This window comes from Canis lupus, chromosome 35 (assembly GCF_011100685.1).
Source record: "Canis lupus familiaris isolate Mischka breed German Shepherd chromosome 35, alternate assembly UU_Cfam_GSD_1.0, whole genome shotgun sequence".
Lineage (NCBI taxonomy): Eukaryota > Metazoa > Chordata > Mammalia > Carnivora > Canidae > Canis > Canis lupus.
Window position 1 is genome coordinate 22,369,259 of NC_049256.1, and position 20,179 is coordinate 22,389,437.

The 20,179-nt window shown below is 37.7% G+C and overlaps 1 long non-coding RNA gene across 1 annotated transcript; it reads left to right on the top strand.

Moving 5' to 3' along the window:
• The first annotated feature begins 1,329 nt into the window (after positions 1-1,329).
• Positions 1,330-18,812, top strand: LOC119867625. The gene is made up of 3 exons (XR_005384182.1): positions 1,330-1,532; positions 15,184-15,243; positions 17,521-18,812. It is a non-coding gene; the product is annotated as an uncharacterized LOC119867625 (long non-coding RNA).
• The last annotated feature ends 1,367 nt before the right edge of the window (positions 18,813-20,179 follow it).

Sequence of the window (20,179 nt, forward strand, 5' to 3'; positions counted from 1 at the left end):
AAGTGAATACCAGTGGGGAACTCACCCTTAGAATCTCAAAAGTCCTTTAAAAAAGTTTCCAGAAATTGGCAAGGACATATGCCTTGGGATTCCTGTATTTTCTGATGGACAATACAATTTGTAGCAAGTAACATCTTGAGAGCCAGGATCTCTGAGAGCCAGAGATACCAAAGCCACAAGTTTCAGGCACCATTTCTGGATCAAAAAGATTAATTAGAGAGAAAGAGAGCCAGAGCTGTGGGGCTTGGTAAGGTGACTTCTGTTGTTGTTATGTCTGGGCTCACCAGTTCCTTCGTCTCTCTATAGGAGAGAGGCAGGAATACTTCAGCTTTAATTCTTTGTGTCCTGATAGAAATCCTTTTGTACCAAATTTGATCCTCAGCCACAAAGAAGTGGCAGCTCTCTGGGAGAAGGAGTTTTTCATCCAGGTTCCCATTAGATTCAACTGAGAGTTTAACAACAAAATACCAGAATGGGCTCCATGTCTAGAGATTATGATTTAGCTGCTCTGGAATAAGACCCAGATATCCATTTTGTTGAAGTGCTCCAGGTGATTCTAACATGCTTCGAGGGTCAAGAGCTGTTATCCTAAATAATTAAAATAGAGCTACCTTCCTGCTGGCATTTATTGTCAAAAGTGATGTGAACACTTGCGGCTAATTGATAACAGAACCATGAAAAACCTGGTAACTCATTTGGAGCTACAATGCCACTGCTTTTGAAAAAAAACAAAAATTCCACTTTGAATCTCTAGAGAAGAGAGAGAGACATGTTTAAATTGTTTTTTTTTGGGAAAAAAAATCTCCTTATAGTAGGGAATGAATGAAAGCAAGTAAGTCCAAAGGGAAAAATTCACTTTGCTTCTGAATCAGCAGGACATGGTCAAAAATCACTCATTTTTAAGTAAATAATTTTGTTTTAATAACCTGTTTAGCATTTTAGACACCACCACCCCTCACTATTGAGATCGTGGCAGCTTAAAACAAACTAAAAACGGTAAATGTTTTTTGGAGGTGATGTTAGAGCATTTCAGAGACAAACAGTTATTCCCCTGCCCCTAAAAGTGTATATAATTGGGATGTGGACTCAGTCTCTTCAGCTTGAAATAAAACCAACATCTTTTTTTTTTCCGTTCCCCCCTCTCTGCATATTCATACACAGTAATTTTTCCCTCTTCTGAAAACAATACACTCTGGCAAAACCACATTATCATCAGACTTGACCTTGTTCCCCATCCCCTTGCCACCAAGTTTCAACTTTTCAACTTTCACAGTTGTTGGGAGCTGTAGACCAAATCAAAGCTGAGAGAAGCTTTGTAGTTTCTGAAATGTCCCGTTCTTTCCAGAAAGTGACAGAACGTCTTGGGATGTCTGAGCCACTGCCAGACGGTGACAGATCTTGCAAGACCTGCCTCCCCTCTCATCTCTCAGGAACTCGGCTGATTGAAGGAAGCCACCTGTTCCAAGGCTGCTGACTTTCCCTGTGATCAAGAAATAACCACACAGGGGAGAGCAATCTCTTTGTTAGTTCTGGTGAGTGGCCTATTAGTTTGTGGTGTAACCAAACACGAGCAAACCTCAGCCAAAAATTAATGCCAAGAGCAGAGCCATATTAATGGTCAGCTTTCATTTTTCTGTCATTATCATATGGTTCTCTGTTGATTTTGGAGCTACAACTTCATGGTATGTAGTGATATAAAGAAGATATTTTTCCTCCCTCTCAGGAGTTTCAGATTTTTATTGTCAGGAAGACCTTTTAAAGGAAGGTGCTCCTTTTTAAAGGTAGGTAATAGTGACTTGGAGAAGGGGTTTGTGTGAGTGAACAGCAGTCAGCCCACACCAGGACGTGGCCTAGCCTTGGCTAATTAGATGTTTCAGCCTCTAAATTTTAATCTGGAACAGAAGATTCAAAAGACAGAAGGCTTGAAGATGCATTCATATCTCTCACTGTGGCGAGGGTGTGGTGTCTAGCCCCATTACTGTTCTATGATGACTGAATCAATGTCTCAGTTGGACATTTCTGCCACAATTGTTGGCAACTGTTTTTGCTTCTTGTCTTTACCAAATTCCCTTACTTTTGATCTCTTTCCTAAGGCTGATTTTTCCATCTTCCTGCAGATTCTGTGAACTCCTTTTATTTCCAGTAAACACATTTCTATATCTACCAGGACCAGATTCTGCTGCTTGTAACTACAGATCTTACCTGATACACAAGAGGTGAACATGGCACATCATTATAATGGGGAGTGATCATTTTAATTCCAAGCCTAGCAATATTTCTTGAGAAAATCTCTGCAGTTTTGAAATATATGTGAAATTATAATCCAGAGTGTAGATAGATTAGAGATAACTATTAGAAAATTCAGCCCTAGGGACACCTGGGTGGCTCAGTCAGTTGAGTGTTTGACTTCAACATAGTTCATCATCTTGGGGTCCTGGGATCAAGCTCCCATGACAGGTTTCCTGCTCATCAGGGAGTCTCCTTCTCTCTCTTCCCTCTGCCCTTCCTCGTCTCTTGCTCTCAAATAAATAAATAAAAAAATTTTAAAAAATAAAATTCAACTTTATAGTGCTATAAAAAGTTGGTACATGTTATTGAATTTTTAGACTGAATATTCTTTACTGGAGCTCCTTAAAATTAAGTCAATGATAATTTTTCTACAATGCAGTAGATGCAGTCCTGCTTTGGAGCAAGGGCTTGTCAGCATTCTTCATATATAATGGATGCTGGAGGCTCTCAGCAATTAAATTTAATGTGAGAAATATTGCCATTTCTGTGTGTTTTAATGCAGGATTGGAAGTCTCTTCTTCTGATGATTAGAATCTGGGTCATGTATTCTCCACTATTGTGGGGTTGTGGAAAACAAGCAATAACCACTGGAATTTTTGGAATGTTCCAGCCCTTTTATCAATCGCCTAGGTCACCTAGTTTCAAAGGATTCCTCTCTGGGGCACCTACACTTTGAGGAACCCCAAAGGAAAGAAAATAAAAGCATCTAAGCAGGCTTTTTTGTTGTATGAGGGCTGCAGCAGGTGAATGGAGGGAGTCTGAGCACTTGTCTGGTTAGACAGAGCTAGTTAAATAAGAAGTTGCTGGTGAAGCCCCTGGGAGTAAAGCCATTCTCTATAGTTTTCCTTTGTAAAGGATAAAGATAGGGTTGAGTGAACCCAGAAGCTTTTTCCTGTCAGGGGGGAATTAGAACAAAGATTTCCTTTAAAGACCGCGTGCTTAGTACTGTCTAGTGACGGATGAATCTCAAAAGACTCAGTTGTGATAAAACCCCAATGTGTAGATTCTCAGTGGAAGCACAGAGTAACTTCTCTAAACTTTCCTCTACTTGTCCTTTGTCCCCCTGGCATCCAATTTCCTGTTTCTGGCTCTCTTCCCTCATCCAAATCCCATGTGACCTTTTACCTAGAAGAATTATTACAAAACCAAACCAAAACCCAAGCACCTCCAAGTTGTCCCCCTTCTGGAAGAAAGTAGAGCCACAAGGTGTTGAACACCCATCCCTTTAGAGTAGAGTAGCATTTTATTGAAATAATTGAAAGGATTCTTATTTAACACTAGACTGTCTGATCTTAACCTTCTGAAGTCTTTTTTTTCCCCAAGAGACTAATGTTTACTAACAGTACAGGAATTCTGGGATGATTAATTAATAGTGGTTAGTAGACCACGCAAAATGCTCATCGCTCCAGAAATAATAAATATGATGAGAATCTGACTGTACACTCTCCTCATTTTCCTTAATTTCAGCCTTCTCAAAGCGCCTGGGTGTACAGCTCCACAAGGCTACACAGTCGCCATGTGTTTCTCTCTCTGTCCTGAGTTGTGATGTTGACTTCTTATTGTGACTCATGTTTGAGATGAAGTTTTACTCCTATGAAAATAATTGTGTATTACCTTAGCTTCTAATATAGTACTTTGGGGTATTATATACCCATGGCCTACCAAACATATGTATGGAGGAATTGTTGAAAAAATATTTGACTAAGGAGTCCTAATTACATAAAACCAGTGGAATTATGTAGCTCTCGTTTTTAGCACTTTGCTTCTGTGTTTCTATTGTTGTTTATGTTTTTCCTTAGTGAAGGTCTCTCAAATATCTAGAGAGGTGAAAACAGAGAAACATTTTCCCAGCAAATGCCCCCAGGGCTGCTGTGTGTGGTTGAGTAGTTGCACATTGCACAAATTTAAGAGACACCATTCTTAGTGTAATCAGCCCATGTGGCTGCCGTGATGTACCCCATCTTTGTATGTTTTCTCCCTTTATGACAGGATTCACTTAAAAAAAAGACATTAGTAACTAAAAAATATAAATGACAGAGATAATATTCATTAGTTCACTGAACCAAAAGCAAGCATACGGACTATCAATCATTTCACAATATCATGATTTGTGGTGAGTTGGCTCCTATCTATTCCCAGTCTCTTGACACCGTGTTTCCCCTTCATTCAATTATGCTCCATATAGTAATGTGATTTCTATCGTGTGCCAGATAGTGAAACAATAACTATATGAAACCCCCTATTCTGTAGTCCTATGTGCAAAACCTGAATTTGCTACTCAGTATTGTATTTCCAGATCTTTAAACATAGTCTGGTTGGGCCCTTCTAAAAAATAAGGTATAATTCACGTACAGTAAAATTCATTCTTTTTAGAGTAAAGTTTTATGATTCTTGAAGTCTAGTAACTACCACCATAGTCAAGATCTAGAACTGCTCCCGGGTGCCTGGGTGGTGTACTTGGACTCTTGGTTTTGGCTCAGATTGTGATCTCAGGGTCATGAGATTGAGCCCCACGTTGAGCTTTGTGTTCAGCAAGGAGTCTGCTTGTCTCTCTTCCTCTGCTCTTCACCCTGCTTGCACACCCGCTCTCTCTCTCTCTCTCTCTCTCTCAAATGAGTAAATAAAATCTTAAAAAATATATATAGTTCCACATCATCTCCGATGGTTGGAATTTTAGCTGTTTAATTTTTTAAAATTTTTAAAAAATATTTTATTGATTTATTCATGAGACACACAGAGAGAGGCAGAGACATAGGCAGATAGAGAAGCAGGCCCCCTTCAGGGAGCTGGATGTGGGACTTAATCCCAGGGTGTTGGGATCATGTCCTGAGCCAAAGGCAAACACTCAACCACTGAGCCATCCAGGCAGCCCTCATTTTTTATTTTGACCGTTCCAATTGTTATGTAGTGGTATCTGGTTGGGGTTTTAATTTGCATTCTTTAATGACTGCTGAAGTTTGCATATGGTTTTATTTATTTATAGGTGCTCTGATTTTCTTCTTAGAATTTCCATGTTGTGTAGACTTCAATGACCAGAGCAAATATCTTCCTCTCTAGAACATCTTCTCAGACTGTCAGCCAGAGAGATAAGTTCTTTCTCTTTGGTGTTTGAGTGGCAACAGCAACTTGCCTCTGCTGGTGCATTTCTCATTTTCTTCTAACCTGTCTGTTTCAATATAAAGTTGGTGAATCTCAGGTGAATAGGGACCCTGCTCCATTCGTGTTTGTATTTTGAGTGGCCATTTCAGAGCCTGCTTGTATAAATTGAAGATTGGATGTATGAATTCAGATCAGCTGAGTTTCCTCAGATGTCCAATAATAGGGTTGATAGGGGACATCTGGGTGGCTCAGCGGTTGAGCATCTGCCTTCGGCTCAGGTTGTGATCCTGGGGTTCAGGATGGAGTCCCACATTGGGCTGCTGTGAGGAGCCTACTTCTCCCTCTGCCTGTGTCTCTCATGAATAAATAAATAAATCTTTAAAAGAAATAATATGATTGATAGTACAATTATGATAATCCTGTCTGTCCAGATGCTGCAATGATTCCATCATGTAGTCTTGCTGCAGAACCAGGTCTAGCAAACAGGTTGAAGCTCCAGTGTGGGGTGAACACATACATACATGGCAACTGATGTTATAATAATAAACTATTAATACTATGCATTGAGTGCATTATTGGTGGCAGGCACTGTATCATGTCAGAAGTTTAATACGTTATTTAATTTGTTCCTTATAGCAACTTTATAAAGTAGATTTTACTAACATATCTTTACGGTATAAATCAGGAAATGGGGTATCAAAGTCATCAAAGTAACTTGCCCAAAGTCGCCCAGCTCTAAAGTTATGGAGCTGGGCTGTGGACTCTGGCCTGTCACTCTCTCAATCTTTTACTTTTCCTGCTTGGCAGCATAGTCCCTGTCCTGTGCCATGTCCTAGATTCATTACACCATCTGTATCCTCTATCCAACAATCACAGCTAAAAGACCTGGGGAATAAGGGATTTCTTGCCTTTGAAAAAACTAAATAAAATGTTAGTGTTTTATAAATAGCCACTTTAAACAGATGCAAGGGAAATACAGGAATAATATGTGGAATTTAGTGAGCTGTTTGGATATCTAAGGTCCTGTATCACAATTGAAAGTAAGGTACCTCCGATGAGAAATCAAAATGCTATATTCTAGGTGGATGTGTGAGGGGCCTGGTCGCCCCGCTGACCAGAGTGCAACACCTGTTAAGTCCCAGCAGTTTATGTAAGCTATTTTGGGAATGCAGAGGTTTTATTTCTTCCATTCCTCCTGTCCCTCTGCCCAAGATCCTGTTGCTTCCTCTAATTGCTTCTGCTTTATTTGGTACTACGTGACAGTTTATTAAGGAAGAGAGAAACTGCAGTGATTCATCATTAAACTTCCACTGTAATTACATTTCTGCACACGTAGGCTCTTGTCAGCCTTCCAGTTCAGCTCAATATTGCATACATTAATGTTATTAGGATATTAACAACTATTAGATGCTAGGCAGAGCAATCTGTTTTTTCATTAAGCAATAAGTAACATTCAGGGATGTGCTATTGAGGATATCGATAAAGAAACAAAACCCTGAGGCGTGGAGACAGGCTCTGGCTTTGAAGCTGAACATTGCACTGCACCTCCAGTTACAAAAGTATGCGATGTCACCCCATGTGTTTCTGGGGGTGTCTGGTCTCCGCAGACCTTTCACGTTTTGAGTGCAGGGGGAAAATGTCTGATACACTGAAAATATTTAATTAGCCTTATCATAGTATCATTTATAGGATACATTCTTGAGGCTAGAGGGGTGCCATTCTATCACTCTATGAGTCAGGTAATCAAAAGGTTTGCTTCCTTTTCTCATTTTCCCCTCTCTCGGGCTCAGAGACCATTCTTCCACATTCCACTATACAAACTTAGCAGTGATGACCCCTCCTCTAATATTTCTCACTCAGTAAGCAGAGTCTAATTCTATTGAAAGTATTATGGCCTTATCTTAAGTCTTATCTTATGAAAATTCTGCCAGTTACTTCATTGACTTCACAAGATGGTGGATGAAATGGAAGTGCTCGTACTAGGATAGCATATCTTTTCCAAGTTCTTCAAAGCAAAATGGAGTATGCCGCTTAAGGATTCAAAAAGGAAAGGGATTGGCAAATTATTTGGTTTTCTGCATGATATTCTTCTGGTCTTTGCATTCATTTATTCATTCATTCATTCATTCATTTAAGAGCTCAGTGGGGAAGAGGCAGAGGGAGAGAGAGAATCTCAAGCAGACTCTGCACTGAGTGAGGAGCCTGATGCAGAGCTCTATCTCATGACCCTTTGATCATGACCTGAGTTGAAACCAAGAGTTGGACGCTTAACCTACTGCACCAACCAGGTGCCCCTAAAATTATTTTTTAAAAATATTTTAATTTATTTATTATTGATAAATAAGGATTATATAGATGGCGGGATCCCTGGGTGGCGCAGCGGTTTGGCGCCTGCCTTTGGCCCAGGGCGCGATCCTGGAGACCCGGGATCGAATCCCACGTCGGGCTCCCGGTGCATGGAGCCTGCTTCTTCCTCTGCCTGTGTCTCTGCCTCTCTCTCTCTCTCTGTGTGACTATCATAAATAAAATTAAAAAAAAAGAATTATATATATGGAAGGTGTCCAACATGATCTTTTGATAGGTCTATACATTGTGAAATGATTACAGTCAAACTGAATATATCTATCACCTCTCATAGTTACTTTTTTTTTTTTCCTGTGGTGAGAACACTTGAGATCTACTTTCTTCACAAATTTCAAGTATATAATACCTTATTATTAACTACAGTCACTAGGCTATATATCAGCTTTCCAGAATTTATTCATCTTATAAGTGAAAATTTGTACCTTTTCATCAGTATTTCCCCTTTTCTTCCATTCTCTCACCTCTGGTAACCACCATTCTACTCTCTCTTCCTATAAATTCCACTCTTTTGGGGCACCTGGGTGGCTCAGTTGGTTAAGCATCTCCTTCGACTAGGGTCTTGATCTTGGCATCCTAGGATTGAGCCCCACATCAGGCTCATGCTCAGCAGGGAGTCTCTTCTCCCTCTCCCTCTGCTCCTCCCCACTGCTCATGCTCTCTCTCTCTCTCTCTCTTTCTCTGTCTCAAATAAATAAATAAAATCTTAAAAAAATAAATTCCACTCTTTTTCCTTAAAGGTTCCACATATAAGTGAGATAATTTGACATTTGTCTTTCTGTGTGTGGCTTATTTCACCTAACATAATATCTTCCAGATTCCTTCATGTTGAAAATGGCAGGATTAGATTCTAACATTATCAAATACGTGGTTTGCAAATCCTTTTTTCTCATTACATAGATAGCCTTTTAATGATTATTTGCTTTGCTATGCATAAAAATTTTATTTAGAGTAGTCCAACTTGTTTACTTTTTGCTTTTGGTATCTATTGAGAAAGAAAATCATCACTAAGACCAAAATTGAGTTTTTCCCATGTTTTCTTCTAGGAGTTTTATGGTTTCAGGTCTTAATCCATTTTGAGTTGTATTTCTGTGTCTGCTATGATGTAATTTAATTATTTTGCATGTGGGTATTCCGTTTCCTCAACGCTGTTTATTGAAGAGACTGTTCTTTCCCCATTGTATATTCTTGGCACCTTTGTCAAAAATTACTTGACTGTATATGCATGGATTTCTTTCTGGGCTCTCCATTCTGTTCTATTGCTCTATATGTCTGTTTTTATGCCAATACCATATGATTTGGGTTTTTATAGCCTTACAATAAAGTTTGAAGTTAGAAATTGTGACTTCAGATTCTTCCAGATTTACTTCTTGCTCAAAGTTGCTTTATCTATTTGATTTTTTTCTATGGAAGAGATGCCACTGGAATTTTGATAGGCATTGCATTTTCTTTTCTTGTAGTGTCTTTATTTGGTGGTGGTACTCAGGCTTTGTAGAATGAACTTGAGAGTGTTCTCTCTTCTTCAGTTTTTTGAGAAGAGTTAGAGAAGGAGCATTGATTCTTCTGTATATGGTTTGTAGAATTCACCAGTAAAACCATCTGGTCCTAGTCCTGACTTTTCTTTGTTGAGAGTTTAGTTTTTTTGTAACTGTTTCTATATTTTTACTCATTACTGCTCTGTTTGATTTTTCTGTTTCTTTTGGTTCAGTTTTGGTAAATTGTGTATTTCTAAGAACTTACCATTTCTTCTAGTTTATCAAATTTGTTGGTGTATGATCAGTCATAGTAGTCTCACGATCCTCTGTATCTCTGTGCTATTAGTTGTGACATCTCCTCCTTCATTTCTGATTTTATTTGAATCTTCTTTTTTTCCCCTCAGTCTAGCTAAATCTTTATTAATTGTATCTTTTTTTTTAAAAAGCCTATTTTAATTTCATTGATCTTTTCTTTTTTCTTTCCAGTCTCTATTTCCTTTATTTCTGCTCTAATCTTTATTTCTTTCCTTATACTAACTTTGGACTTAGTTTTTTTTTTTTTTTTTTCCCCTAGCTCCTGGTGGTATAAAGATAGGTTGCTTATTTGAGTTCTTTATTCTTTCTTCTTATGAGTATTTATCATTATAACCTTCCCGTGTAGAACTGCTTTTGTTGTATCCCATTAGTTTTAGTGTATTTTACTTCCATTTTCATTTTTCTCAAGGCATTTTTAAATTTTTGATTTCCCTCTTGATTTCTTCTTTATCCAATTTGTTGTTCAGGAGCATGCTGTTCAACCTTCCCACATTTTGAGTTTTCCAGATTTCTTCCCATGTGCACCCAGTGGCAAAAGCTGCAGGGTTTCATGGTGGCTGTGATGGCTGTTCATTTCCTCAGTGGTGAAGGCTCCTGGGGTCCTCTGTGGAGCAGTCTGCTGAGGTCTGTGACAAGGTGCTCAGTGATAAAAGCTATTAGAATCTACAACATTTGCAAGGGCTGTGGAAGCCCTCAGTGACAAAGGCCCCTGGGAACCATGGCCATTCCTGCCATGTAGCTGCTATTGGTAATGCCTGTACTTCCTTGTTCTAGCCATCTCTGGATGTCTCAGCTGTGCTGGGCTCTGGGTAGGGTAAATCCAAAGAAGTCCATCATGCAGTCCCCTGAAAGGCTGAGGCAGCTTGTTGTTCACCCCACTCTCCTTTTCCTGATGAGGAGAACTGTCTCAGGCTGGGAAGTTCTCTCTTGGCACTGAGGAGGGCTGGCCTGAGGAAGAGGATCATGCAGACAAAATGAAACCATTTTTCTTACTTTTTTTTTGTACTGTTATTCTCAATATGTTTACTCCATTATGCTACTGAAGGTTTGTAAGTGGATTCTTGCGATCTTCCAGGGGTGCTGTTGTTGGCGAATAGCTACCTAAACGTTGTTCTTTATGGGTTGAAGGATGGGGTCTCATATCTCACCACCTTGGTGACATCACTCTCTTGAAGATATTTTTGTTAGCTTTATTATGTCCCAAGGCACCAACAGGCCTTCAAAAATGGAAATACTGTTACAGGAAATATAGTAATATTTCTGGAAAGAAACAAGACAAGAAAAATTGTTTATAAGTTACATGACAGGTCATTTGATGGGTTGGATTTTAAAAAAACAGCTTTAGTTACCACTTGGGCAAGGTTTTTGTGTTATATTAATATTTGCTTTACTTGCTTTATTGCTGGCCTTCTTTCAGAATATACTGACAAGTTATTGGGTTTTGTATAGCTTTATAAATTTTTCCCAAATTAGAAGTGTCTATTAACTATTTGTGGCTCTAAATTTGTCAAAAATAAAGGACAAAGGTATAGCTTATGTCATGTAATAACACGATATTACATGTGATGGAGGGGAAATCACCCACTTTCACTAACTCCTTACCTTGCTGTGTCCCCTCCATCATACCAAAGGAAGTCAACCTATTTATATGGAGTTCAACACATTTCAATCTTCTTTTTGGACTCATTTTGTAGTGACACTCTATCATAATGCAAGTTATTTTTTAAAGCAACTGGTTATTGAAATTTTTCTCAGAAACATTTTCCAGAGCATAGATGATAGCAGAATTTGAATTTTGGGAAAGCTGTCTCTTCCCTGTTGACCTGTTCATTAGTCCCCCTCATATTTCTTCTGTTTACCCAACCACACAGAGGGATTGCCAGTTTCCAAAACACGAATTGGGCCCATCTTGTAGTGAGGGGATAACTCTGTGAAAAAGTGGTGCACATGAACGTAGCTCTGTCATCTTTCTTATTTCCATGTAGTAAGCAGGCATACTTGGCTCTAATGTCCTTCTTTCTCAAACCCTTGTCTACATCATAAAAGCCACAAGCAGAGTTTGGTCTGACATTTTGAGGATGTTGAGCCATCCTCCTTCATCTTACACAACTGCTTCCATGCATTGGATTTCTTACAATTTGGGCTCAGCAACTTGCTTATGATGAGAACTCCAAGCCAAGGAAGGACCTCTCCTTTTGAAGTCAAGCATTTACTTTGGGGCTTTACTATGGGGTTTAGCTGGGAGTTATGACAGCTGGATTATTATAATAATGTGGTGATTGAACTTCTCATTTGTCACCATCCCTTGTGTGTACAGCTGTTTGTGAAATCTTGTAAAGTTGGAAAGAGGAGCCCATAGCATCTTGGGGGCCTTCCTCCATCTCATGGTTATAAATCAATAAAATAAAGAACTTCACCTTGATTCCTAATATTTTGGTAATTGGATATTTTTCAGTGGATTAAATTTGGTGATTCAGCTTCAGACCTGTATATTTATTTGTATCATCTTATAGATATAAGATATGGCCATGGGTGAACTCTAAGGAGAGCTACATTAATGAATGTCATCTGTATTTTGTTTTTTGAAGAACGTATGCACATATTTTTTCCCAACTATATATTATAAACACTTTGAAGAGAAAAAGTACATATGATTCCTTCTTGTGGGACACTATCACAATGCATAGTGCATGGTTAGTGTTCACTAAATGTTGAAAAGAACTGATATTAATGTCAGTAGTTGAAAAGGCTAATTTTCTGCTTATAGGTTTTGTTACATTTTCCCCATTTTTGACATTTTAGGAAAACAAGATTAGTAGCTATTTACAGGTCTTACTTTTGACCTTTTCATCGGAATTTAAAAAAAGTGTAGATCATTGGTGCATTTGATTCAGAAATTATAATTACGTTGTTGTTAATAGAAAGAAACGGAAAAATACTGGTCTTATAGTTTATTTCCAGTGCAGACTGTCAGTCAGCTAGTCCTATCTGTCAGCATTTCCAGTTCAGCTGCATTGTTAAGTAAATGCATGTAAAACTGAATTTGCTGAATTAAAGAGCTATGTAAAGCAATTTTATTTTGTGTATAATTTCAGAGTGGCTCACCTTGCTCAGCAATGTATATAGCAAATCCCGTCAGGGTGTTTTGTTTAAAGAACATAATGGAGGAGGGTAATATTGTCTTTTCCATTTCTTTACTTTTTTTTATCTCTGGAGTTTCTATAGTTCTTCATTGCTGTTGAACTGCAGGAGGCAAGTGGTTTTTATTCTGGTGTGCTTAGACACAACTGATAAAATCTTATTGGGAGAGGGTAGTTACTTCCAACATTAATATTTTACACAAAGTTGTCTTTATGAAATTTTATATTAGAAAAGCTGTTAATAAGAAAAACAGTTCTGTTCTAGGCCATATATGACTTCATCAATTAAGATTGATATAGCAAAGAGATAAAGCACCATTGAATAATATTTGATTTGGCAAACTGTACGTTTGGATTTTTTCTATACTGGAATATTATAAGGAAAGTGCTGAAAATTATGTCCTTTGAGTACTGAAAATTATATCTTTTTGTGACACCCATTTGGATCTTAGAATATGAGTACCCAACCCCCTAATGGAATTTCTCAAGATTATTTTGCTGGCAGAATTTCAGGAAGTAATGGGGCTTTTTTTTTTTTTTTTTTTTTTTACAGAATGCCATAAAATATTATTATAATTTTACTATGATATATACAGTCACAACCATAGAGATTTATGTGCAGGGCAGTGAAGGAGCCTGGAAACCATAATCCATACTTTCAAAAGCATGACATTGTGAGTAAGAACTCACATATGGGTATAAAGATGAGTTAGAATTCCAGCTTCACTAATTACTCAAGAGCACTCTTAAGAAAGTAGGTTACCCCTTCTCTAGCAGAAATGGCCAGCTGTCCACCAAAGATCTGTGCTCGCTATACATTGTATGAATATACCGCTGGACAGTCTTCTATGTTGTGGTCTCAATTTTCCAATCATCTTTGCTTCTAAATGAAGCCATATGACTGATTCTTATTTTTTAAAGATTTTATTTATTTATTCATGAGAGACGCAGAGACACAGGCAGAGGGAGAAGCAGGCTCCATGCGGGGAGCCTGATGCAGGAATTGATCCCAGGACTCTAGGATCATGCCCTGGGCTGAAGACAGGTGCTAAACCACTGAGCCACCCAGGCATCCTTCGATATGACTGATTCTCACTAAAGGAAAGTGCACAGAAATGAAGAGTATCATTTCTAGGGTGCCATGATTTTCTTCTTCCACAGTGACTTTGCAAGCCAAGTATTGAAGATGGTGGAGCTATAACAGTACAAATCTTAGTCTTGAATTATTGCAAAAAAGATTATCTACTTAGTACTCTCTTTGGACTATTGTAGAGAAGAGAAATAAGTTTCTACTGTTTTAGCACCTAAGACTTCAGGGTTTATCTTTGTTAGCAGCCACTGTGACCTTGACCACTATAGCCACTAAACTTCAGTTTTTCTCATAAATAAGATGAGAGTAAAATTATTTAAACTTCACTACAGTGATTATCGGGGTTCTTTCTCTGTAAATTAATACATGTATAACATAGAAGATGGAGGACGCTTTCAACAAATGTTGGCTATTGTTATGAGGGTTTGCTATTTCTATATGACCTCTGCAAGTTTTTTAAGTACCAGCATTTCCCAGAGGACAAACAGTAGTAGACACCAAGAAATTAAGAATAAGTTAAAGCATTTATGTGGAAAATAATCAACTCTGAGATTATAGTCAATGATGTCATTTTTTTTTCCTGGGGTTTGGGAAAAGGTATCCATTATTGTAGTTTGCGGAATGCAGTATACCATGGGTAACATTACCTTGAAATTAGGTTGAGCAACCAGTGTGACTTGCTCCACACATAAAAATAGGGGATCAGAAATAGGTACCTCCATCTTTCTCACTTAACTTCTCTTATTTTAAGAGATTCATTCTTGAGTCTCTATTATTTCCAGCTACTACCCTGGTTGATTTTACTTGTCCTTGAAAGCAGGAGGGATGATACGGGGGCACTCATTGGTAAAGCTCCCAGGTAATTGTAGTAGGAGATCAGCCTCAGGCACTGTGAAACATGAGGCAAAGGTAGTATGAAGATAGAGAAGTAGATCCATGACAGAATTGTATAGCCAATGCAACCAGTCATACGAGGGATGTATGAGAATTGAGAACATTGTGCTCTAAACTTGCTCTGAACTGTACAAATTCCAATTTATGTTTGTTCCACAATCTCAAGACTGCTGAATTTCATGCAAATAGTCTTTTTTTCCCTAAAGTCCTTGAAGAAAAGTGATGATTTTTCCTAATTTCTAGGCTATCATGTAAGTGATATTCTTGTCTTTAAACTCCATTCCACAAAAGACTGTCTATAGTTTACAAAGTACATCCGTGTTATTTTCTTGTATGGAAACTTTTCTGGGTTTGTGCATCTATTGCCTGTTTCTATTTTATGCCATTTTTATTCAGCCACAGTATAGTGTGATACTAAGATTGGTATACACAAGGTAGTTGGGATAATGGAATTGATGTAAATAGATATAATTAAAAGTTAATTTAGAAATATGCTTTCTCTACTTTTATTTTTATCCAGGGTAGAAGTGTTTATTTTTATCCAGGGTAGAAGTGTTTATCCAGGGGAAGATAACAGAAGGTAAGATATCAAATTGTAAAGAAAAACAAAAAATATAATTGTTCTTCTATATCATATGTGTTCTATGCCATTCTATGTGGGTCTTCACACAGCCTTACACCCGAGACTGCCTACTCAGAAGTTTCTCAATTCTGAGTGTGGTGTGGATGCATCCAACCAAAATATGACCCCATGTTTACATTCAGAGTTCACCATAGGTTTGCAGTCTGAGAAATTGGATTGGGGTCATTAAAATTGCGGGCAGCATCTCAGTAATGTGCTGCATGCTTTTTAGTAGAGAAGCTTCCACTGACTGAACAGTTCTACCGTGTAACAATCTTCTCCGAGCTGCTGTACTGATGTTGGAGCTAAGAGCTTGAAGATCTCAGGCAAGGCCAAGGACCCAACAAACACACCTGACCCAGGCTGTGTTAACACTGTACAAGTATCGAGAAAATCAAGAAAATCTATGATAATGAAGTTACCATATATTTGGATTTGGTTTGTTTATATATTCTTCTCCCTTATAGAGCTTTATTCGTATTTATTCTAACAGTTGACCAGTGGGAAACAATACATGATTTTCTATAGGATATCTATCTATCTATCTATCTATCTATCTATCTATCTATCTATCATCTATCTATCTATCTATCTATCTATCTATCTATCTATCTATCTAATCTGTCATCTATTATCTATCATCTATTATTAATAAAACATCTACCATTTCTCTATCCGCCTATCTAGGGAGGAGAAAGAATTAAATATCACATTCTATTTTAGGTTTTCATACAAATTCTTTAGTTGATCAAAATATCTTTTAAATTTAACTTCAAGGAGCAACATAAAAATGTGTAATGCAGCAGAGCTTCTAAAAAGAACCTAAGGTCCTGAAGGCTGTTTTTAACTGTGCCACTTACTACTTCTGCTCCTCTGAAAGAATTACTTATTCTCTCTTCAGTTTTTTTTTTTTTATTGGCAAGATGAAAATAAATTTTTATTGTGTTTAAGCACACTTATTGTAATTTAATAAATACATAAAATGTATAACATGAGTATAGAATATAACATAATTATAGAATTTATACTAGGTTTATGTATTAAATTGAATAAGCTCAGTAAAAACCAAGTCTCAGTTTTACCTACCACTATTTTTTTTATTGATTTTTATCAGCTAATTAAAGAAATGGTCTTTGTGCATCCCATGTCCATCTGGTTGCTATTCCCACAGATACAGTTTTCAGAATTTAAGTCATCACCATGACTACCTTGACAATAGTCACAGATCCTTTTTCTTGATGAAAGACATAAATACTTTTGCAGCCAAAATACATATATCATTCATGATTTTATCAGGCACTTAATATAGTTTATCTATAGTGCTTTGGGAAATTTGTTTTTTCAGAAAACTGGGACGACCTCTGAGAAACCTATTGTGGTAATAATTTACTGATTTTCTCTTGTGAAAGAAGGGTGATAGTGATAGACATAGTTTGAGGAACATTCTTTCCTTCAGATAATCCTGAAATTTCTGCTTTTTCTGTTGTGAGTGTTCAGAGTATGGGGTACTTAGGCACGTTCTCTTGAAGTCGACAGATGAGTTTCTGTTCCTCCATCTGTAAATATGCTCTACATTTCTTTCTGGGCTCTTACAATGTGGTTTCATCATGATGTCAGGCAAAGAGTCATTTTGGATGTGTTCAGAAACATTTACCCCAATTCAAAGGATAGGACAGGAATTGTTGAACTTGGGGGAAATCTTCTTTTTCCCAGAGCTCACCCGGTCCAGAAATTCTTGGCCGAAGATCCTTGCTTCCCCACAGTCGATTAACAAGCCCAGGGTGTAAATACTTCTTCAACAAGAGAAATTCACTTCAGTGATAATCTGAAGTAAGAGACTCTTGATTTGTTCATGTCTATACCATTACTGTCTTATTTCAGATACTTAATAAACATTTTTTTTCACAATTTTTTCTATATCCAAATTCTTCTTTAATTTGTCCATGACTAGTAAAGAGTCCCTCCCCCACCAGCCCAAGAGAAACAATGATAGCTCCCTTTCACCTCCACTCATTTTTGGTAGTTTAGCCTGTTTCCCGTAATACCGGTGGAAAAAAAAAAAGAGTGGATTGCAGAGATTTTTGCAGGATTCCTTTGGTTTGGCTTTATGAGTGAGATTAAAAGGGGCAGGGAGATGCAAAGCTCTTGATTTTACTCTGTAAATTGCTTTGTAAAATGGACTTCTGTCACATGATGTGGAGATGATACAACAGGCCTGCTTCATGTTCCCTACAGAACCTGGCAGGAACATGACTGACAGCTCTGCATGGAAATAAAGCTATACCAGGAAGCCATTCCAGTGTGGTCATGAAATGAAGGAGACACATGCTGTGCTGGCAATAGTGTAGGAGCCACGGGATGAGCAGCAACTCCATGCCATGTCCCCTGATTGCTCCACAAGCCACTCTGGGCTACACCCCAAACATTGCAGCTTACTGCTTTGGAAACCCAAATAGGGCACCAGTCTGTGCTCGGTGGCAGGCCTCTGGTCATAAATAAAACAGAATGGAAGGCATTTGATGGTTATCATAGAAATGGGCTTTCCTTACCTGGAGTTTACCTGCCTAAAAACATCCACAGGGGGAAACAAAATATCCGTTAGGATTTAATAACTCATTTCACATGTGGTTTTTAATCTCAAAACTTGATTTTTTCCCCTAAGTACTCATGCTTTAGTGTATCTGTTTGTATCTCTTTCAGATTTTAAACATAACCATCTTAAGGAATATCTAAAGAGCAAAATATTTTCACAGTTGATAACCTAAGATGAACTGTCATTAAACAATTTAGTATGCTTCTTCAGCACTCAGCTCTGTGGGGTGAAACGGTCAACAAGATGAGGATGTACTTTGCCTCCCGGGGCAGTCACTTAATATGGGACAGACCAGAGGACTTGACATCCTGTGACTTGTGACAAAGTGCTAGCAAACTTTGATCTATAATCCATTTTTAGGGAAATTCACCTTTCGTGTTAAAAAAAAAATCAGATCTGCATTCCCCTGATCTCATTTCATTTATATAAAATATGAATGAAGAGACAAGTTAACTAGAGCTAATAAATAAATTGTTTTTGGGAATGTACTTTATTTCATCTAATGATTTGAATTCAAATATGCTTGAAGGAAAAGAAAAAGCAAAACAATGATCATTTGAAAGTTATGCATTGCTGATGGTTGCAAACAAACTCAAAGGCTGGGCTATTTGGCATGACCGTGAAGCTGGAGGATGCTGAGTACATGCCAATGTTGATAAGTACAGTCCATCCCTTCTGCATTATGTCCACATCTTTGGGACTTCGGGTCTGGCAAAAAGAATGGGGAGTTTATCTTGTTGGAAGATATGAGTTGGGAAACCAACCCAAATGAAATCGTGGAAGCCAAAGAGTGAAAGAGTTCTAGAAGTTTTCTAATCTTTCCTTTGCTTTTAGTTCGATGATGTTACATGCCTGTATGTACTTATTATCGTAAGACATTTTTTGAAGAGTATCTAGAATTGCAAAGACACTATTAAGATGATAATATTAATGATACTTTAAAAACTACACATTTACATCATTAAAAAATAAATTAGAAGGCTTGGCTGAACTTTCTTCTATAGCCCAGATAGACAATTTCAGTTAACTGCCTTTTTGATGCTTTGCTCGCTGGATACAATTAGAGTTTGAATTTCTCTACACTGCTTCTGAGCTCTGTGTCTACGTTCTGATCTGCATTTTCCTCTCAGTATTATCAGTGTCGTTACTTATGTTTCACTGCTACTCTTAACTATTGGTGGTGGGGATGCACTTGGAATTTAATGGGTTGAATTTATGTACGTAGGTGTCTGAATTTACTTCAGTAGCCACATTTTCTCTGAAAACTAAATCATCAGTATCCATGCACTTGCTTTAAATGGCAGTTGAAATTAGATAGTATTTCGAGATATCTTCACATAGCATTTATTATATGGTAAGTTTAGTTCTAAATTTTTTACAAATGTTAAACTTTGTTAATCTGTAGAACAACAAAGTTATTACCTAGGAAGTGTTATTTTTATCCCTGATTTTCTGATGAGGAAATTTACTCACAGATTGGGTAAAAACCTGCTTCATGTTCCTATGGGAGCAGGTGTAAGTAAGACTCAGGATGCTCCAGAGAGTCCTCTGCTGCCCACTACACAAGCACCTGCCAGTCTAGCTTTGCTGACTACAATGGTAGTTACAAAAACAAAACAAGGCATAAACTTGACAATTTGGCCAAATAAACTTAAATGAGGTAGTAGCCTTGATTGAAATCAAGACAACAAATGTGTATTAGATACATAATCTACATCAAGCAAGATGCCTCCTACTACACTAGTGTTAGTACAAAGTTAGGTCCAGAAAAAGTAGCTGGCCAGGAATGCAAGAGGTGAAATGAATCATGTTAAAAACTATATTTGCATTTACTCTGTTGTCTGTATTTTGTTGGTCAGCAACTTATACAACAAGAAATATGGATTTAGCCCCCCTTGAGAGTAGTTTTAGAGTCTTTTATAACAAATGCCACCCTAATTTTGAACCTTGTGAAATTCCTAACTGAAGCTTTAAAAACAAATTGAGATTCCCAAAGCTGTAAAATAGCAGTCTCGAATGTTTTGGTGTCAGGACCCCTTTACATACTTAGGAATAATGTGGGTTAGATCGGTCAGTAATTTATATTAGAAATTAAAATAGAGAAAGTTGTCAATATTTGTTCATTAATTTATTTAAAAATAATAACCCGTTACATTTTTACATAATTGCATATTCTTATAAAAATATATTTTTTTCAGGATGTCTAGGTGGCTCAGCAGTTGAGCGTCTGCCTTTGACCCTGGGGTCCGGGGTTAAGTCCCACATCGGATATCTTGTGGGGAGCCTGCCTCTCCCTCTGCC